This window comes from Magnolia sinica, chromosome 4, assembly GCF_029962835.1.
Source record: "Magnolia sinica isolate HGM2019 chromosome 4, MsV1, whole genome shotgun sequence".
Classification (NCBI taxonomy): Eukaryota; Viridiplantae; Streptophyta; class Magnoliopsida; order Magnoliales; family Magnoliaceae; genus Magnolia; species Magnolia sinica.
Genome location: NC_080576.1, coordinates 76,682,376 through 76,705,832, shown reverse-complemented (window position 1 = coordinate 76,705,832; position 23,457 = coordinate 76,682,376). Strand labels below are relative to the sequence as shown.

At 39.9% G+C, this 23,457-nt stretch overlaps 1 long non-coding RNA gene across 1 annotated transcript; it reads left to right on the top strand.

The window, feature by feature from the left end:
• Nucleotides 1-14,001: 14,001 nt before the first annotated feature.
• LOC131244548 (uncharacterized) lies at nt 14,002-15,056 on the top strand. The gene is made up of 2 exons (XR_009170373.1): nt 14,002-14,712; nt 14,821-15,056. It is a non-coding gene; the product is annotated as an uncharacterized LOC131244548 (long non-coding RNA).
• Nucleotides 15,057-23,457: the final 8,401 nt, after the last annotated feature.

The window sequence follows — 23,457 nt, the reverse complement described above, 5'->3', positions numbered from 1 at the left end:
CTCATACACCCACTCGGTCTAGACGTTGGAGCAACCTCTTGGTACCATAAGGGTTTAGGGACTTTCACCCAGGGATATCTATCGCACCCCATGTAGAACAGTATTTCCGGTATCCAATCCTGCCAACCACGATACGTCTGTGGAGGATACGGCCCTGATGTCGTTAGGGCATACAGTAACCATATCACACAATGCGAATGCATGAATCACACTATCCAGTCATGCAGCAATCCTGCGCGTATCGTGCGCTCATGTAGGGCAACACCCCTTGTACGGGAGCCCCTAAACCATCTGCCCGAAGGCATATGCTATGATCAGGCATTTCTCATATCAAGCATACGTATGATGCATATGATTATGAATCATGGAATTAAATATGTTATATGGGATGGATGATAATCATAACAGGATTGGGCCTAGACGGCCTATATAACAGGTGTGCGAGCCTAACAATGGGCCCTAGGGAAAGTCATAATGTGGACATTTAACCACACTATACTTGCAATGTGGGCGTCAAACCACCATTGCTCCCAAGGCATGACTGTCATAAATATCATTACATGAATCAGGTTGGGACTGCACATTGCAATGAACCTTAGGTATATCTCATTGGGCCTTCAATACATCAAATGGGCCGTATCTCATGGGCCTTATATTCATCAAGTGGGCCACATCAATGGGCCGCATCAATGGGCCTTATGTTCATTACAATGGGCTATAACCCGTGGGCCTTAGAATGCATTAAATGGGCCTGCTCACATGGGCCTTGTATGTATCAAATGGGTCTCGCCAATTGGGCCCCATACATGTATCAAATGGGCCTACTCTCATGGGCCTTATATGTATCAAATGGGCCTCGCCAATTGGGCCCCATATGCACATCAAATGGGCCTCAACTTATAGGTCTTAGTACATCTTGATGGGCCTTAACCCATGGGCCCCTAACACATCAAATGGGCCTCGACCCATGAGCCCAAAGCACATCAAATGGGCCTCGACCCATGAGCCTTACATGTAATCAAAGTAGACCTCAATAACGGGCCAAAATAATTGAGATGGGCCTCCCCTCATCATTATATTAAATATGATATAATATCTATAATATATATATATATATATATGTATATATATATATTATACATGTTATATTATATATAATATAATATTGTGTATATATATATATATACATGTATATACACACACACACGCACACGGCAACACACACACACACACGCACACAGCAACACACACACACACGCACACAGTGGGCTCCACCGTCCAGGCGGACGGTGGAGATAAAAAACTTACCTCACTGTGGGCTCCATGTGGGGCCCACCATTATGTTTATATTCCATCCAAACCACTAATAAAGTCAAACAGACCTAGATGAAGGGTGATAACAAATTTCACCTTAATCCGGAACTTCGGTGGACCCCAAAACATTTTCAAGGGTAGAGGTCCAATCCCACTGTTTCTTACGGTGTGGGCCACCTGAGTCTTGGATCTGGCTGATTTTTGGGGTGGGCCCACTTCAGAGAGTGGCCCACCCCACGGCTACAGCCGTGAGAGGCTGTCTGGTCGCCCGCTCGCCCGAGCGCAGGTGCGCAGGCAGCGCCTGCTGCATCGCCTGACACAGCAGCGATGGCATCGCTGCTGTGATGATTTTTTTTTTGTTTGGATTTCAATACATCCGAGGTTTTCGCAGGTGGGGTCCACTTCCAAACAATCCACACCGTCCAGTGTTCTTCCATGGCTCACCACGAGCAGTTCAAGTCCAATATTGGACATATTACAATGTATAAATAATCGGGAAAAGTTTCAATGGTGAAAACTACCATTTGCTATGGTATGGCCCGCCTGAAGGTCTGATGGATCCCACCTTCGGGCTCAACGCCTTAAATCATCTTGGGAAAGGAATGAACAGCATGGATTTAATACATACATCAAGGTGGGGCCTACATGAGTGGACCACTCCAAGGTTTAAAAAAAATATATATATTTGTGTTCCCTTCCAGCAACGTCCAGCGTCCAGGGACGCTGGACTTTGCATGTACTTAGGAGGTGGGCCCTGCTTAGGTGGGCCACCAGGGAATGGATGGCAGGATACTTACACATAGAAAGTGGGCCCCACTTTTAAATGATTTGGATAAAATACCTACCTCATGGTGGGGTCCATTCAAGTGGGCCGCATAACCTCAGTATTACAAAAAAAAATAAAAAAATAAAAATAAAAATAAATAAGATAAAAGGGAGAGAGATAGAGAGTGAGACCGTGTGATGGAGGGACCCCGGCACTATGGGCCCTCCCTTGCACTAAATCATACATCAAGTGGGTCCCATTACATGTGGGGTCCATGGAATTGAAATCCAACGGTGGAGATCCTTTCTCCACTAAAATAAATGGTCTAAATGACCTTAAGCATACAAGGAATTAAACATCATGATGGGGTCCATGGGGAATGGCCCCATCATGGAATGATCATGATGATCCAAGTGTGCCATCGGCCACATCTTAGGATCAAGCGAGATCCAAACCATTGATCGGTTGGCCTCACTTGGCCCATCTTAAAATATCAAAATCTACCCTATCAAGACACCCACCACTTGATCTTCTTGCTCCCTTGGCTTCCTTAGCTCCTAGTGCTCCTCTTTGATGGAGGAAGATGAAAAATGGATGGTTGAGATGAGAGATGAAGGGGTAGGAGATGGGCCACACTTGAAACTTGGGAGAAAATGGGAGAGGGTCTCATACGTATGGTGCTCTCTCTTGGATTGGAAAAAAAAGAATAAGAGAGATAGTTGTAAAGGGAGAGAGAGAGAGAGAGAGAGAGAGAGAGAACGAGATGGGTGATGGCGTGCTGGGGGATGGTTTGGGTTGAAAATGGTAAAAAGAGGTATGGTTGATGTTGAAAATGGGAAAAAGAGGAGTGGTGAGGTGGAAAGAGGGTAGACTTTTGTAAAAGGTGGAGATGGGTTGTTGTACTTGAGGTATGGGATGCTTTAATGGTTGATTGATGGGACTAATTGTAGAGATTCCCTCGAAATCCATAACGCGCGGTATTTCTTCGGAATAAACGCAGATCGGCATCTTCTTGCCTGGGTATCGGTTCGGTGCGCAAGTCACGGCGTTGGAACCGCGGCGGTGACGGGTCGCTATGATACAACTTTCAGAACCAAGCCGACGTCGGTGCGCGGGACCTGGCTTAGGATCGTGCGCAAACACCGAATATGGTGCGAAGGTTGCCGAAATTTGACCGGAAGGACCGCGGAAGCTAACGAAACAGGACGGATTAGGACACGGGTGTTACAGTGCCACAGGATGAACATGCACAGGAGAATAATGAGACAGAGCCGCAGACACCGGTTATGAGGAGGTCTACTTATGAGAGGAGACCCACGGTCCGATACTCACCCTCCTTACATTATCTACTACTGATAGATAATGGTGAACCAAAGTATTTTAAAGAGGCATTACAATCAGATACACGGGTTAAGTGGGAGCAGAATATGGATGATGAGATAGACTCTCTTGAGTCTAATCATACATGGGAGTTAGTCACTCTACCTAAAGGTAAGAAAGCTCTTCATGATAGATGGGTTTACAAACTGAAGGAGGAGCACGATGGTTCGAAACGGTACAAGGCTAGATTGGTTGTGAAAGGGTTCCAACAAAAGGCAGGTATCGACTTCACTGAAATATTTTCACCAGTGGTGAAAATGTCTATGATTCGCATGGTCTTGAGTATAGTAGCTACAAAAGATTTACATCTAGAGCAGCTAGATGTTAAGACAGTCTTTTTTCATGGGGACCTTGAAGAAGAGATATATATGCAGCAGCTGATAGGATACGTGGCACCAGGAAAAGAGAACATGGTATGTAGACTAAAGAAGAGTCTATATGGCCTGAAGCAGGCCCCGAGGCAGTGGTACAAGAAGTTTGACAGTTTCATGTCGGAAAACTGTTTTAGGATATCTCATGTAGACCACTGTTGTTATTTAAAGAAGTTTGATACGTCGTACATCACCCTTCTTCTATACGTTGATGATATGCTTGTGATTGGATCAAGCATGAAGGACATCTCAGATCTCAAAAGACAACTGTCTAGAGAATTTTTCATGAAAGATTTAGGAGCTGTAAAACAAATCCTAGGCATGAGGATAATGCGTAATAGGGAAAACAAGAAACTAGTTTTATCACAGGCAGAGTACATAACTAAGGTACTTGATCGATTCAATATAGGAGGTGCTAAGCCGGTTAGCACTCCATTGACCAACCACTTTAAGCTTTTTAAGGAGCAAGGTACAAAGATGTAGGAGGAACGGGAATACATGGCTAAAGTCCCATACGCGTCAGCTATTGGGAGTCTCACGTATGATATGATGAGCACGAGGCCAGACATTGCTCAAGTAGTGGAAGTTGTTAGTAGGTTCATGAACAACCCTAAGAAAGAACATTGGGAAGCTGTGAAGTGGATTGTCAAATACCTGGTAGGTACTGTGGATATAAGGCTATGTTATGGAGGAACAGAAATCAAGTTATAAGGCTACGTAGATTTAGATTTGATAGCTAGGAGATATCGACAAAAGAAGAAGCATTACAGGTTATGTCTTTACTTTGGGTAGTGCTATAGTTAGTTGGGTCTCTCAGTTACAGAAGATAGTATCTATCAGTACAACAGAAGTAGAATATGTTGCAGCAAGAAAAGCGTGCAAGGAGATGATGTGGATGCAAGGTTTCATGGAAGAGTTGGGAAAGAAGCAAGCAAATTACAAGCTGTACGGTGACAGTCAGAGTGTAATACACTTGGCTAAGAATCCATCCTTTCATTCAAGGACCAAGCTTATTAACATTAGATATCACTTCATACATTCGTTACTGGAAGATGGATCGATTGCTCTAGAGAAGATTCATACAAGTGAGAATTCTACGGAAATGCTGACCAAGGTGGTCACATGGGAAAAGTTGAAGCTCGGTTCAGCTTTGATTAGTCTTCTGGCTTAAAGACGGGGAGGTGGTGCACTCCGGATGTAGAAGACAGGTTTATGGTGATGTGTCTCCAAGTAGGAGATTGTTAAGATGTAAAGCCACATCTGGACAGGGCCGTTCGACCAGTCAAGTGGGCTGCTTGACCGGTCGAGTGGCCTACTCAACTAGTCGGGGGTTCGCTTAACTCAAAGTCCAGCGAGCTACAGTTTTTTGGGTTCGAGGTGCTCGACCGGTCAAGGCCCATGCTCGACCAGTCGAGAAGCCTGATCGACCAGTCAAGGTTAAGCAAATTCGTTTGCGGATTTAATGCGGACTGCGTAAATTTGAGGCGGTTTTCGCAATGGTGCGAAAGGAAAATTATCTAAACTATAAATAGGGGTCCCTAGGGCTATTCTAAGGTCATGGGAGGTATTCTAAGGTGTATGCAAAGGGTTTTTTCTATACATCCAAGGGGAAGAGGTTAGTATATTGCTTGTAATCTCATTTTTCTTCATAGTGGAAGTTTGCACCCGTGGTTTTTTACCCTCGTTGGGGTTTTTCCACGTATATTATGTCTTGTGGTTTGTTTAGAATCCTTTGATTCTTCTTCTAGATTATATTTCTTTTTATTTATCGTTTGTAGGTAAGACTGGAGATTGGATCTCGGTTCACTGCGTTGTTGGTGTGCTGTGCAACAATTTCGTGCATAAAAAAAGGAAGTAGGTTAATACGTATGATGCATGTACCACTAAAAGAGAATAGGCCTTTAGCCAGAATTTTTTAGCAACAATTCAAACAATGGAGGCTAGATGTGCTTTTTAGCCTCGGTTGTAAATGAATTGACGTTAAAAGTTCCTTTTTTTTTGCCTCCATTGTAAAGGATCTGAGGCTAAAAGTCCGTTATTTTGCCTCAATTGGTGAAAAACCGAGGTTAAAAGTCAATCATTTCCCCTCAATTGGTAAGAAACCGAGGCTAAAAGTCTACTATTTTACCTTAGATGGCAAGAAACTGAGGAAACAAGGATTAAAAGTCCACTTTTTAGCCTCAATTGTTAGGAAACCAAAGCTAAAAGTCTACATTTTCACCTCTGTTGTAAATGAATTAAGGCTAAAAGCCCACTTTTTTGCCTCAGTTACTAAGGAACCAATGTTAAAAGTCTGTTTTTCACCTTAGTTAGTGAGGAACTGAAGTTAAAAGTCTACCATTTCACCTTAGTTTGTGAGAAATTGAGGCTAAAAGTCCATTATTTTTCCTTGGTAAGAAACCAAAGTTAAAAGTTTACTTTTTAGCCTCAGTTGTTCGGAAAATAAGGCTAAAAGTTTGCTTTTTCACCTCAATTGCAAATGAACTGAGGTTAAAAGTCCACTATTTTGCCTCATTTAGTAAGAAATGAGATTAACCGTTTAGCATCAGTTGTTAGGAAACTGAGGCTAAAAGTTCACTTTTTCGCCTTGGTTGTGAAGGAACTAACACTAAAAGTCCTTTTTTTTTGCCTCAGTTGCAAAGGAATTGAGGTCAAAAGTCTATATTTTTACCTCGGTTACTAAGGAACTAAGGCTAAAATTCTATTTTTTTTTGTCTCGATTAGTACGCATTAAGGCTAAAAGTCTCATATTTCACCTCGGTTGCTAAGAAACTGAGGCTAAAAATCTACTTTTTTGCCTTGTTTGCTAAGGAACTGAGGTTAAAAGTCCTCCTTTCACCACTCCATCCAAAACCATTGTTTTTTGTAGTGTGGTCCACCTGAGATTTAGATTTACTCCATTTTTTAGCTCACTCCCTAAAATAATCTCATAAAATTGATGGACAAAGTGGATGAAACATTATACACCATTGTGGGGCCTATAGGGATTTTCTAGTTTGACGTGGACGCGGATTAGGTACTACCCCACCAGGACCTAACTAAAGATGGGCGGTCATGAGGAGTTCTATGGGACCACATTGATGTTTATGTTCCATGCCAACCATCCATGCTAAGTGACCATTTTAGGGCATGAGCCCAAAAATGAATAAGATTTAAGCCTTTAATGGACCACACCACAGGAAATCGTGGGGACGGAACTCCTACCGTTGTAAACCTTTTAGGAGCAATGGAATTGTTGAGCCACAGAGCCTATAACATGGACGATTTAGATTATGTGATCACTAAGGGTGTGGCCCAATGGGCGGCTACACACATTGTTTTTGTGAAATTTGACTTAGCGCACATTAAAAGCCTGCAACATCTCTCTCTCTCTCTCTCTCTCTCTCTCTCTCTCTCACACACACACACACACACACACACAAATGGGGAAAATCTCAAATCGTGTCTCCATTTCACTTCTCCTCTTCCCTCTGCCTTAAAAAAGACCTAGCCATAGCTCTCTCTCTCTCTCTCTCTCTCTCTCTCTCTCTCTCTCTCTCTCTCTCTCCTGCAACCTCTTTTTATCTTCATCTCAAAACCATATGTAACAACCCAGTTCTCTTAAAACCCAAGTATACTTCTCAATTTCCAAAAACCCGAGTGTTATCCTTTAAAGATAGTCTAATTTCACATATATCTTTTCTTTTCTTTTGTCTTCTCTATTTCAGAGTTAGCAGTTTAGCGGAAGAGAAAACAAATCAAGCATAAAGGGATGTCCAAATATACATATTTGGTTATTCAAGTGGCTGCCTGAAAGCTTATATAAATCAATGTCCTAAGTTTTTACAAATACATAAAAGTACACATTTAATATGAAGGAAATCTATAATCTAGAGCCACAAGATCATCTAACTCTCCATGCTCCACACAACAACCAACATGTACATCATTCACATAGCATGCACCCACTAAATATGTTTTAATAATGTCAATGGCTATCTTAGGAAGGTATAACCCCCAAGATTTATCAAAACACTACGATAATTAAGCATAGTTGTCAGGAACAGTGTATAATGAATATTTTACAATGATCATTATAGTAATAGGATAGAGTTCCTTAGATACGCAAACGTTATATAAATTTCACAATTATATTCTTGTTTAAATTTTAACTTTTTAAGTTTCCTTATTTTTCCTGTCTTAAATTATCCATCGATCATATGGGGACATACCTAAGCCATCGATTGACATCACAAAATCTCATATTAAGAATGGGTCAATAGATCGCTTAGATTTAGATCATTTATGTTTTCAAAATCTGATGCAAAATATAATAGGCACAATCCCAACCTTTCATCCTTATGTCTTATCAAACGGTTTGATCCACCCATACTCTCTAGATAACAATTTAAATCTATTCTAGAATGAGCATACATAGTGGGGATCTGATCTAATCTATATTATCACAATTTTAGAATCTAAAATATAAATGATTCTTATGGTAAATCTAATAAAAATGGCACAAATCCATTGATCAGATTGATCTAAAATTTAAGCTACTAGTATCTTTTGGTGCTTATGATTAAACAACCCGTTCAGATCTATTTTAACACAGTCGGATGCAAGCAATTAAATCTATTTTTAAAATACTATTACCTATATCTGAAATTATAAATTATCTCTTTGTTAAAATTTCTCTATGCACCTATACAATGATCACGTGGATGATCCTCACCATCCATTGCATAAATCAAGAAGAGATGAACAAAATAATAATAATAAATAAAAAGATCCAAGAGATAGAACTTACATGATCAAGTTGAGGTAGTAAGAGTCAATCCTTCAACCTCTCTCTCAACCAAGAGTGTCTCTATCAAATCAGCTATTAGCTTATTTTTAATTAAAAATCAAAATATTTAACTATTTATTTTAGTTCTAAGTCCACTAAAAATCAAGGTCACTATATGCTTTATTGTCATTATTTTAACGATAGATTCTCCCTACAATGAAGAATCATTGATGCACTAGGTCTTATCAGTTTTGTCCTTGAGATACACCAACTCTCCTTGATAATAGACAACTAAGATTAACTGCACACATGATCACGGTCAAACAAAATTGAGCTAGCTCTTCTAATTTGCCCACAAGAAATGAAGAATAACAGGAAAGGGAATACATAGAGAGGAGATGGAATTTTTGTTCATATAATATGAATGGAAAAAATGAAAGGCCTTTTAAAGAGAAAAAGGGAGACATCTTGTACATGCGACGCACCCCAATTAATCATTGACACATGCAAGGTAGCACATTTAATAACATGTTGGTGTATAACGTTTTTCGTGCATGTGTGATAGCTTTGTGCATGTGTGAAGTCTTCCACACAAAGAGAAACAAAAGGTGCACGAGTTAAAGATACCGTGCCAAGCCTTGCCGCAGTTATAGCCCACGCGTGCACATGCAAGGTTGCTCTTAATCTATACTTTTAGTTTTCATTACAAACAACAAAAAAAAGAATCTTATATAAAACCTTTTTAATCCCTCTGTCGATCCAGTATGGGACAAAAAAACACCACTACGAGATAATCTCAACACTACAAAAAAAATAATAAAAATTAAAAAATAATAATAAATAAATAAATTTGTCCTTATTTTTAAATCTCATTTTTTTCTAACAGTAAATAGGTAAATAATTTAATCCATTTATCAACTCAAAGCATCATGAGCATTCCTTGAGCAAAAACAAGCGGATATAGTCATTGAATGGACCACAACTACTTTACTTTTTATTTTCAGCTGATACTACACCAAAATCGTCAATTAGGAACAGCTAATGCTTTGGTTTAGGAACAGATTTAGTCCGTTCCTGATTCAAATTGGGAGATACCATAGGAGGCTCTTTCGCTCCCCTTTTCTTCAACCTCTCTCTCTCTCTCTCTCTCTCTCTCTCTCTCTCTCAAATGGAGATCTACATTACAGTCCACGTCCGTCCTCCGGTCAGCCAAGAACCACCCAACACATCCATCTCAAATGGAAATCTCTCTCTCTCGAAAGGAGATCTAGCATGGTGTTTTTGTGCACAATTCACGAAGGAAGAAGTTGCAATCTTAGCGTCCATCTCTCATTCCGATATTCAATTTGTTGAAGGAAAAGACTCTAATCTCCTAAATGTCTACCCGCCTAGTAGAGTCTTCTTCGAAGGAGACCACCAGGCTATCTTGCAACTCTCTCAGCCTTCTATGGACTACTACTTTATGCACTAAAACCCTTGCGAAAGACTGCCTCAGGTTCAGATTGTTCTTGTCTTTGGGCATGCTGACATATAGCCTTTTTGTAGGACATTGCCTTACCTTGCTCGATTGTTTGAACATCTCAAGGCATTGGCTCCCCATGGTTGGATCTTAATGATTTGCTAGGGTTTGATTTCTTAATAATTTAAGATCTTGATCTATTTCTTTTGACTGATTGTTTTGTGCTTGTTTGATTATTTTGACGTTATTTCGAGTATTAGATTTTGTTGGTTATTTTTAAAACGTCTCAAAATCCCGCCATTTGATCAAATGGTCATGGGTATCTAAATTTGGGGGATGTTGGTATCGCCAAAGACCCGGCCCATTCGATGAAATGCTGGAGAAAAATGCATTATCATGAACAGCTATGATTGCAGGGTCTGGAAATTGTGAAAATGTGACAAGTGTCTGTCTAATATGTTCGATGGAGCACCCGCACGAGATGCTCTTCCCAAACAGGTAGGGACATAGGATTTTGTCCCTCATGCATAGAGGCAGGGTCACCATCCGATTCTTCTTCAGAGAGGGCGACGGCCCTACCGACGGCCTAGCCTAGATGGCGAGCTTCAGTTAGGAATCTTCCATCTTTGTCGGAGTGTAGGATCTCCCAAAGTCGATTCGGGGCAGGTGCTTCTTAGACAAAGTAGGGCTCAGTTCCATTCGAATCGTCCCCAAGGGTTCTTAGTTCGGGTTGTTTATTTTGTTTTGCAGTGTGTTGTATATAGATGGTCCAGTCAGGCCCCTACTTATGATAGGATCCCCCGTTATTTTCTTCAGGGGATCCCCAAGGTGTGCAGGCTAATTGTAAATTCCTCCTTCAAATATATGGAAGATCGGTTTTGAAAAAAAAAATTGAGAGCTTCTCAAACTTTTCAAGAAGTTAATCAGGTTCCATTCTTCAGCAGACATTCTAGCAGCGTTTCATTTATGGATGCATATCTATATGTTGAATCAGCATCTAGCATTTCACCCTGTAGACCATTTCCCATAAACTCGATTCCCTATTGTAGGATGAGTCTCTATTATAATACGTACCCTCTACCCAGACCCCATATTTCCTTTCAGTTACTTGCTTCTATAGTCTTCCGTCTTCCACCCTAATTCTCGATAGCGACTTCCCTAGTATTGACATTGGACTTTATACTGTGTAATTTGCATTCAGACTATATTTAAGTAATTTCTAATTTTTGCTTGTATCTTCATTCATTAGCCATTTTTCATTCCCACAAGCATGTGGTTCATCTCCTTATCCCTTTTGTTTGGTGAAGTTCTCATACTTTGAACCAGGAGAAAACAAACCGGCTCTCGTGAAACTTGTAGGTTGCAAGCGGTAAGTTACTCTGCATCATGCTTTGGTCATGCCTTCCACATTGTATTATGGCATGGAAGAAATATTGTTGGGTTTTTTTTTTTTTTTTATCTAGCAACTTTTGATGGTTTTAGCATTGAATACAACTTATTAGTTAGAATTGTTGTTTGCCTGTTTCTTTAAAAGTTCTTGAAATCATTACCATTTTTTTAACTAGTACACCCCACTATCAGTTCACACTTCACTGTTAGCCACCTCCACTAGGGAATAGATACCAATACCTCAGTGTTGAAACGAGGTATTTTTCACTCAGTCTACCACTTGAGCTATGGATCAGGGTGTGAAATCATTACCATTTTACAATGCTTTAATAAGCTATAATAAAGTGTTTTCTTCTTCCATGTGTGTCACATTATTTTTCGGAAGGCAGAGGTGCCGGAGCGGATGTGTTTGATGGAAACTCTTTGGTCTTATTTCATTCTTTATTCCATCTATTTTATATGTGTGTGTGTGTGTGTGTGTGTGTGTGTGTGGTAAAAGGTACTATTTCATTCTTTATTCCATCTATTTTATATATATATATATATATATATATATATATATATATATATATATATATATATATATATATATATGTGGTAAAAGGTACTATGCGCTCGACCTCACAATAAGCTCCCATGAGGTCGAGCTGTGTGGGCCCCACTGTGATGCATGTCGACCATCAACACCGTGCATTTGATGGGTCCCCTCTAAATTATGGGATATCCCAAAAATCAGCCATATACAGAACTCAGGTGGGCCATACCATCTAAAATCATGTGAAGACACCGTTAAAACATATAAAAGCACTTGGTGGGGCCCACCTGAGTTTTGAATGCGGCTGAAACTTGGTCTAAACCCTCATCCAAGTAAGACACACATAATGGATGGGTTGGATTTGCAAACCACATCTCGGTGGGCCCAAAAAATGATTATGAATGTTTTAATGGTGCACGGCCCCTCCCCACTTCTGTATGTGGTGTGGTCCACACAAGTCACGGATTGACTTGATTTTTGAGACGTAAGCCCACGATGGAATGGTGCATCTAACTGATGGGGTAGATGTTAGAAATGCATCACGGTGGGGCCCACACAGCTCGACCTCATGGGACGGACTCGTGAGGTCGAGCGCATAGTACCTTTTCCCTATATATATATGTGTGTGTGTGTGTGTGTGTGAATATCGCAATCTGAATTCATGTTAAGGAATCATTTCGTAAGCAGACAAATCTTGAGTGTTTTGGAATATTTACCTAAAAAACTTGTTTCATTTCATCTAAAAATTCCCTACACTGAAACAGAAACTTGTTAGAATGGGCTCCATTTCTAGTTAGTTGCTTTCCATTGGCTACTACAAGCCAATTCAATCAGAGTCATCCGCATGCAAATAAGACCAAAAATTTCTTAGCTGGTGCTGAGATAGTTTACCAGTTGCTGGTCACTACAACAAAAAGCGGCATATTTTTCTTTTTTCTTTTTTTTTTTTTTCAAAAGGAGGGCCATGGCCCTGAATCTTTAATATATATGAAACACCACAAAAAACAGGGCAAGCACCCGAACCACAGAGCCAAACTAGAATCCCCAAATGGACAAAACCATATCTCCTACCAGGACAGAACCTCCAAAGCCAACCTGAGATATAACCTGCAACCGGCCAGCCTGTCCTCATTGCCGGAAGCCCACTGAAACTCTAAAATCCAGCTCCAGCTAAGCCCCTCTCCCGACTGCCCTGCTAAACTAAACAAACTCTCTCTACCTTACAATAGCATCGAATCACTAAAATGACTCCTCAATATTTATCATCCATATAATCTTTTCACCTGCAAAATAGATTTAATAAATGCTTTAATCGTTCATGAGAATATAGTTGAGCAGTTGTTGTTGCACTGCCATGCACTGATTTAAGTGCATGTGGATGACCTGCCACGATTTGGATGAACATTGACAAGAAATCTAGAAATCAGCTCGTCCCATGCATGGGACCATAATCAGCCATCCAATCAATGGGTATTATGTTTCATCAGATCTATGGACTTCAAGAGGTCACTCATTCAACTAGTAAACCCCACATGTGGTAAAATTCTCCTGTTGAATTATATTTACAGTTGAAAATTCTGTGAATTGTAGGAACCCAAGCAGTTTTTCTAATGGGATACTCCATTTTGCATTTAAGGTAGTATTTGATTTCTTAGAGAAATGGTGCTTCTCATCCCAAATTACCTGCAGTGTTGTTTCAAGTAGGATGCGAAGTTCCACAAATGTTGTTGCATTTAATTTTTTCAACTCTAAAATTATAATTTTTTTTTTTTTTACATGTATTGTCTGGACATTAAATAGTATTTTTGTTGCACCATTTGGATATTTCCAAATTTTACTTCTGCTGAGAATCAATTACACTAGCTTTGGTTTCCCTCAAAACCCAAATAGCATTTTTCTTTAGCATCACCATCCAACCGATAAGGAAGTTATTATAGATTTTTGTTTGCTTTCTTATTTTTCTCCTCTTTCTTTACATTATTTTGATGTTGGAATATATATTTTCATCCAAATAAACTCTGGGAATTGTGCAGCATGAGATTTTGAACAACAGAAGGCAGAAGGCAGGTCTTGACTAAGGTGAGTACCATGGTTTCACTTTCATATCCTTGACAAGTTATTTTTTCTCAACACCACTTGACAGTTTTGTCCTCTTGAAAACTTATCGTGGCCTCTAGTGACTATTATAGAGGTAAACAAAAGTTGCTCACCTAAAAAAAGAATGGCTCTTTATTAAGCAATTTTCTAAGACAAATTGACTCGGTTGAGTTTTTATTAAGCAATATGTTGTGAGAAGTGTTGTTGTACAAATGACAATCTTTTCGACTGTATATCTTTTTTCATTTTCTTTTTCTTTTTATTTTTTATTTTATAGGAGTTTACGATCCTTCTTGTTGGGACATCCACTTTCAAGGAAGCCGTGAAAATGGGTGTTGAAGTATATCACCATTTAAAGGCAAACTTGGATGCTTCTTATATAATGTACACCACACTTTTTGTTATTTTCTGGGGCTGTGACCAGTGATGGAGTTTCAAAACTATTTTTGAGGCAGATTAGTGTTGCTTGAGTTAATCAAATTTTTAACACGAATGATTTCTCATACAAGAATGGTTTCATGTAACAATTCGAATGGCTAATTAGAGCACCATACAAACCGATGGAGTTACTAAAGTCTGAATGGGCAACAATCAGAAAGTCTCCACCATGGCTGATTGATTCGTAGGGCTTGGGTGAGTCCCTGGGTCTTTGTGGTCTGTGGATTTATTCTACAAAAGTTAAAGGGTCTTTTCTTCCATTAGGTATTTTTAAAATTTATTTAATTTGTTTTTTTTCTCAAGAGTTCACCTAATGGATGGTCAAGATACTAGATGCCAATACCAAAAGTCCAAATGCAACAAGCTGCAGGTTTTCGTGCACTAGTCCTACTAGATTATTTCTCAACTTTGTATCCATCCTTGTGGATTTGATTATGCGGGTTCGATAATTTAGCATAGTACTAGAAGTCATTATGTGGACATTTTTCATTTTACAAATTCTCACATAAGAAAATTGTGTTTGCAGATACCACTTTTTTTCCCTTCTGTATTTGCAGATTCTCATTAGTTAAAACGAGGGGATACATGATCCCACTTTTTTTTCCTTCTGTATTTACAGAATCTCACATAAGAAAACTGCGTTTGCAAGAATGAAATTCTTGATGTGCAACTATTGGAAGAAACATGATATTCATTCCAAATTAGACCAATTAATCATGAAATTTCAGATATTTGGTGCAACCAAATGCACCCTAAGGATAGTGCTATGAAGCTCTTTTATGTATACGCCAACAAGCCAAGTACCAATTCTGGTTTGTAGAAATTGTTCTTATTTCTATTCTCTTTTATGCACACTTGGCATTGCTCTATAACACAAGCAGTGGTTATACCAGCTAGTTTCTACTGCATTATTGCCCAAGTTGCTGAACTTTTAAAAAGTAAGTTCAATACCATAAGGATGTGAACTAATTAATTTCTTACTTCCAATAGAAGACCATGGAGATTTTTGTTGTGTATCCTACATGGTGTGTCACTTTGATAGATGAATTCTTCTTCTTTGTAAAAAAGGAAGACGACCCTAAATTAAGCGTACACGTAAAATTTCATCCATTGGATCGCTGTGGAAGTGGCCCAACGGACAGATCAACCCACAATTTACTGATTTGGGGCCCACCTGATCTCTGGATACACCTCATTTTCGGTCTCAACGCCTCAAATCATGTGAAGAACCAGATGGACGGTGCAGATTTCTCACAAACTTCATACGTGGACCCCATATGAGACGAGTGTGCATGGTGTACATGTGCATTAGCAGTGCACGGCAACGCAGAGCTCGGTCAAACCGTCTCTTGACCGAGCTCTCCCTCTCCAATTCGAATTCTTTCCAGCTTGCAAACAGAGCTCGCGGCTAGCGTTTGTGGGCCACCACCGTGTTTCAACGGTCCAATCCGGACGGTCCATAAGACTTGCACGGCCCCTCTCACTCAGGCCTAGGTAGATTTATTTCAAGAAACAAAGGAGATCAGTTTTCGATCGTTAAAACGGACGACGGATGGTGGAACAAAGATCACGTGGGTCACACCGAAATAGACTCAAAATCGGCCATTCCAGACCGAAATTGCGAGGGGAATGAAATGAAAGGAGTGGGTTGTCCATAGAAACCAGATAATGGGCTCCACCATCAGTCCAGCGTAGAAACAACTAGGTTCTGCGTCCGAGAAAATCGGGCCATTCTGCGGTCATAGAAATGGACGGTCCGTCCATTTGGACCATCCCAAGTGTTCTTAACGTGGGACCATCCACACCCAAGGCGACTGAACGCCTCGGATCTCGTATGTGCGGCTGGATGTTCAGTCCCAAACGCAAGTCGGTGCTGCGATTCCATTGTTGCGCATGCTGCTGTGTAAGAATCCCACCAACAGCAGCAACATGAAGATCCGTCCAGCCGACTTCTCAAGGCCAGGGGATAGCTATAAGAAAGAGGGAGAGAACGGGAAGAGGGGATCGAAAAAGCTTGGGATCGGGTGGCTGGACGTGAGCAGGCAGAGGAAGTGGAAATCTGGTTTCTTGTTCTTTTCTTTTCGTTTTTCTTTGCGTTGTTTAATAAGTTCAGCCCATTCATGTGTGGCTAAACCCCTTAGCTATGGCTAAGGGAAGAAGCTTATAGCGTGATGGGAGTACTCCTATGGCTTTGATTCATGTTAAACGATTTTGATGATAGTTGATCTCATGAAATACTTTCAAGTTTTTTTATGATTTATTGTGACTTAAATTACAATATATTTGTGATGGCTTTGAGTATGTCCATTGTGACTATGCAGTTAGGAAACCCCGTTGTTCACCATTGCCCCTTGGACATAGTTGGATGACGGAACTCTTCCCTACTTCGTACAGATTGATTGTGAATTGGTTTGATTTTGTTATTTGCTTTGTCTCATGGGCATGGTTTTGTAATGGAATCCACTCTAATTTACACTCGCTGATCTCATGAAAACTATATCAAAGGAAGTTCGGTTTAAATTCCATAATTCTTGATACGGGCATAAGATCTCCCTAATCTCTACAAGTGGATCCTCCGAATCCCTAGTTTCCCTTCCTTGAATTGTTTAAAGTTTTAAATAATTATTTCATCATTATTCCTCAAAATTCATTCGATTTCAGATCACATCTTATTCTAGTTTTAGTTCTAGTTATTTTCAGATTACGTATAGGTTTCACTCCCTGTGGATTCGACCTCGGTCTCACCGAGATTATTACCGCATCATAACCCTATACTTGGGGTGTGAACAAGTTTTTGGCACCGTTGCCGGGGATTGATGGCTACGTTTTCTGAAATCAACTAAGAAATTGTTCTTATTTCTATTCTCTTTTATGCACACTTGGCATTGCTCTATAACACAAGCAGTGGTTATACCAGCTAGTTTCTACTGCATTATTGCCCAAGTTGCTGAACTTTTAAAAAGTAAGTTCAATACCATAAGGATGTGAACTAATTAATTTCTTACTTCCAATAGAAGACCATGGAGATTTTTGTTGTGTATCCTACATGGTGTGTCACTTTGATAGATGAATTCTTCTTCTTTGTAAAAAAGGAAGACACTGCTCTCCCCTATAAACATGGATTGTCTTATTCAATACTCAAATACTAAAATATTAAACACAAGAAAACCAAGAAGGCACCTGCTGATAACAGGCTGGAGTGTGTTTGTAAGCTTCAAGAGACTGGTTGCTGGTGATGCATTCATCTTCCTACGGTAAGTAGCTTTCTCATGTTGTGATGATTCCATTAAGGTTTTCCCTAATATCGTTCCTACAATACAGTTCAGCACAGTGGAACTTTCAATGAATTTGTACAATGGACGGGTGTTGTAAGTTGGAAAATTGCTCAATGGGGTTACTTGTGTATTAGGTTTATTATCAGGATGATTTTTAGTTCTTACCAACAAGAAAGAAATACGATCTCTAATTCATAATCATGATTAACTAAAATGAGATGAACTCATTTTTAAGTGGCATCCAAACAAAGCTTCAAGTGTAGAGAGTTGCATGTGAGTTTTTTCACTCTCACAGTTTGTGATCACATGGCTCATGCCCCTTCATTACACTCTAAGGAGTGTGTAATAAGCTAATATGCAGGGTCCCCTACCTTAAAATGTATGATTTTGCAATCTCATATGCGGCCCATCGAACGGAGATCATGGGTTTGATGGGTACCACTTCACTATTGGCTTAGTTTTCATTGAATGTAGACTAATGTTGGGTTTTTTTTTTTTCCCCTGTTCATGGTGGCCCACTCTAGTTTTCAACAGCTGCAGCGTTTCTTATTAAATTATACAAAGACTATCTTGGTATTATTAGGAGTTATGGAGGGAGTTGTGGTTCTTATTCATTTTCCATGAAGTGTCATTTGTTGATAATGTGGGTTTGAAGCTCATCATGTTGTGTGGATGATATCCAATTTGCCCACCACATTTGCCACCACATTTTCTTCATATCTCCCAAAACTCGGGCCCATTCAAGACTTAAAATTCAACTACATTAATCATTTTGGTGATTTAATCCAAACTATTGAAAATTTATTTCTTGATCTAACTTTGCTTTACACTTTAGTTTGAATGTTATCGTTATCTTAACTAAGAAAAATGCAAACTAGCTTATATTTTGATAGATTTGCCTCATATGATTTGTGATATTTGAGATATTTTTGGTTAACAAAGATTTGATTTTTGTATCTTACAATTCTGTAGTCATTTTTTATTTTTAATTATACTGCAACATTCTTTGAGTTTCAAATATTTTAAAAAATACAGGTTTCAAATGAAAAAAAAAAAATTCTAAATAAGAAAAAATACCGTTTCCAAAAATTTTACAACATTCTTTGAGTTTCAAATATTTTTAAAAAATACATGTTCCAAATGAAAATTTAAAAATTAAAAAAAAAAAAAATCTAAGAAAAAATAACATTTCCCAAAATTAAGAGGGATTTGGAAGTGTCAGAAATAAAATTTGCGATGGTTTTCAACCATCCCTAATCTTTTGTGACACCATATTTTAGAATCGTTGAAAGCCGTTTCGAAATTGAAAATTTACGACGGTTTTCAACCGTCCCTAATTTTTAAAAACTATTCATAACTATTTCAAAACGGTTTTCAACCAGAATAGAAATTTTGGTATAGTGTGGATATATATTGTAAATGTATTTCTTCCTAATCTTAATTTATAGATGGCTATATGATGGGTAGGATTGACCTATTTCCAATATTATCCATTGGAGGTTGTTTCCAAGTTCAGACGGACCAATAACTTATATCACAATAGCCTAGGTCCCATTTTCTTAACATTAAATTTATCAAGGATTCAAACCTTACGGATGAACTACTCATGCCAGTGTTCCAAGAAAATGGATTGACATAGGCAGGAGTGTTAATGGGCTGGGTTGGTTCGTCGGGCTTCTATGCTTGGTGGGCCTCAAGTTGGGCTTGGGCTTGAGTATCAGGCCTAAGGGCAAGGCTTGGTCTTAAAATGCAAGCCCATTTATAAAATTAAACAAAAAAAAAAAACCATTTTCATTCCCCCCTCCCCCTGCTATTTCTATCTCCTCACTAAACACATCCTCTTCTTCTTCTTTTTCTTCTCTCTCTCATCTATCCGACCAACATAGACATGTCCATGCAGCCATCCCCACACGCCCATGCTGTCATTTCAATACTATGCCAGGTTTAGGCTTGAAATGAAAAATGTGGGTAGGACTTGGACAAAGCTAACTTAACTCGCTAGGAAGCGGATAGTGTGTTGTGTGCACGCACTAACCCCGATAGTGTGTTGGCGTCACCAAGTTCTATGGCTTCCACAATGATGTATTTGTTATATCCACACCGTCTATCAATTTTGTGAGATCATTTTCAGCATGTTCCCAAAATGAGGCAGAACCAAAGCTCATGTGCAGGCCACAGAACTTGGTGATGTCAATGCACAACCGACATGGTGGTGTGAGGCACGCCATCCATGCAATTCGCTTCTGGCCGTTGACACTGTGAGGAAGCAGATTAGGTGAGCCCCTGAATCCACTGAGGTGGGTGGGACTCCTAACTGTGGGGCTCATAGTGATGTGTGTGCATTAACTCCACACTACCTAGCCATTTTGAAAGCTTATTTTACCGCATTATCCTAAAAAGAACTTAAATAGACAATACCACATGAAACAGTCGTGATTGAATCCCCACCATTGAAAACTGCATGGATTCCATCAGAATGTTTATTTGCCATCCAACCTGTTGATAGGGTTTAGAGTCACAAACACATGGATAAAAAGACCATACAAATATCATCTTGATCCAAAGCTTTTCTGGCCCACAAGAAGTTCTTAATAGTCAAAAACCATTGTTTTCTGTACTATGGTCCATTTGGGATTTGGAAGTGCTACATTTTTCGATCATGCCCTAAAATGAGCTTTTAATGCAGATGGACGGCATGAATGTAGTCACATACATCAAAGTGGGTGCCACAGTCAAGGTTCCCACCCACCTCGGTGGATCCGGGGTCTCACCTAATCCGCTGGAGCAGATTGCGTATATTCCCGGGTAGAGAGATATCTCTGTGCCTGGATGTGTGAGCCACAGGGATGTCCTCAAGAAATCCACTCCGTCCGTCTGTTTTGAAAGACAACAATATTAAGCTCCTGGAAGGTTTCAACGGTGTATGTTGCTGTTCTAACTGTTCTATTGGTGTGGCCTACCTGAGTTTTGGTTACGCCTGATTTTTATAATTCTGTCCTATTGTGGTCATTAAAAACATATGAACGGACTGGATTTGTCACGGACATATGTGTGGACCCCACACAGCCCCTGGCGCAGAGATATTTCTGTGCCCAGGGGGCCACAGGGGATCCGCTCCTTGTAAAGAGAGACGGATTGGCTACTCCCCCTGACACCAACCCCGCGGCTGGTGGTCGGTGCTTTGTGGGCCCACCATGATGTACGTGTTTCATCCATTCCGTTCAACCATTTCTACAGATCATTTTATAGCTTGATAAAAAAAATTATACGTACATAAATCTCAAGTGGGCCACACCATAGGATTAAAAATAATGAATGGATATTCACCATCAAAATCCTCCTAAGGCCCAATGTACTGTTTATTTGACATCCAATCTGTTGATTTGGTTATAAAGATTCAGATGAAGGAAAAAAATAAATATCAGCATAACCCAAAATTCATTCGACATTGTTTCCTGTAATGTGATCCACCTGAGATTGAGATATACTTCAACTTTTTCCTATTCTCATAAAATGATATATAAAAATATATGGACGGCATGGATGATAGACATACATCATGGTGGGCTCCACAGAGCACCGACCACCAGCCAATGGCTGGTGTCAGGGGAGTAGCCAATCCGTTCCCGGCAGTTCGGTCCCTTGCTTGTTTGCGCCAAGACAAGGACTACTCACAAGCTCGTTTGCAGTTACGTTACGTCATCTGGCTTTTTGAAAAAGTGCGACTCTCGTGAGGATATATGGGAGACTGTGACAGCCACCAACCGAGCACCACGTGGAAAGCAGCAGGATGCCGACTCTTCCAGGAAATAAGGCCAATGAAAACTCACCAAGGATGGATGCGGATTGGGTGGTGATGAGCTCACGACTCAATAGTCATGATGTGGATGCTCTGTGATCCCCCACCATGATGTATGTGTTTTATCCACGCCATTTATCCTTTTTTCAAGCTCATTTTTAATCTAAAAGCCTAAAATTGAATATATCTAAAGTTTAAGTGGGCCACACGACAGGAAATAGTGAGAGTTGAAAGCCTGCTGTCCAAAACTTCTTGGATCAACAGAAGTTTTGGATAAGCTGATATTTGTATTTTCCCTTTGCCCAGGTGTGTTAGAATTATGAACAGGTTGGATGGCAAATAAACATCATTAGGAAGTTTTTAACAGTAGACATCATTATCCCCACTGTTATATGTGGTGTGGTCCACTGGAGCTTTGGATATGCTTCAATTTTGGAATCTCAATGAAAAATGAACTCAGAAAACGGATGAACGGTGAGGATGAAACACATACATCACAGTAGGCCCCTCACAAAGTATACTCAGCACCCAATTGCATCTTTCTTTTTTTAATATATGCTATCCAACCCACTCATCTGACACGTCTCCCTTACCAACGATATTTTCCCATTACAAAAATCAGGTGACAGAAAAACCGTGATTGTAAAGATTCTGGGCATGAATTTACACTATTCACCTTAATTCTGGATTGACCTGACCGAGGACAGACAATTTGGCACGTGAGTGTTAGCAAGTGGCCAATATGGCCAATTTTCTGGCTCTTGGGTAATTTTTTTATGGTCCCAAGACAGCCGTTGCAGATGAGAATGCAACGAGTCATCTCGCGAACGACTATTTCTCCGGGTGTTGATCGGTTGGATGATTCACAGGGGCTAAAAAATAAAACACTTTCCTGCATGTGAAGATATCCATCATAAAATACAGGAAAGACTCATCCCCGTTTCCATCATTTACAGAAAATCCATTCTTCAATGGAGATTCCTAGCTTGTGCTCTTCCTCTCTGGCTATTCCTTGAATACTCACTATCTACCCTTGGAGTTTAACTGGCTCAATGAAACCATTAAAGAAGCGTAGAATTGTCTGTACAACTGCTTCTCTATTTTAAATACGGGTGGGTTGACCCAAAGGTCAATTGGGCTGACCAGGTTTTGAGGAAGGATCAGACCAAGCTAAATGGTGACAGGTGGGGCTTGATATCGATCGCTTTGACCCATTTAACTAAATGGGCCGGGCTTATGTTGCACCCTGACTTTTTGCTGGGTCAAGCTCTCACTAAGGAGATCATAAAAAATGTTGGTAATCATGATAAATGTACCTCACGTTGGAGAGACCCCATACTTTCCCAAAAAAAAAAAAAAATTTCTGATTTCAGTGAATTGCGTATCTTGCCAATTACACATGTTTGTGCCAGTTTACCCATCCATCAAGTGGGAATTTTCCCCATATCCATATAATTTGGTAGGCTTCCATATCCAGTTTTCAAGAAGTGCTTTGATTTGGATATTTGGTGGGCCCAATGGATGGTACAACGCTTCCAAAGTTAGTTCAAAATACAAATTTCAGGCTGTGCTGCATGAAGGCAGAGGACACGTTTTTCGGGCATGTTTTCTTCCTGATCATCTGTGTATTCTCCACATGACTCCATGGGTATGTAGCCCTTATTGTCAGTTTTAAATTGGAGAAGAGATCTCAAGTTTGTGTGGGTCACACACCGCGTGCATTGCTTGCAAAGATTGTCCAGAGACATTTTACAGGTTACGTCGACTGCGTCCACAAATCCAGCGTACTGAATCTCTCCTCTTCTATTTGCTCTCCTATTTTATTCCATTCGAATGGAGAGGCTTCCTGATCCACGCGGCACACCG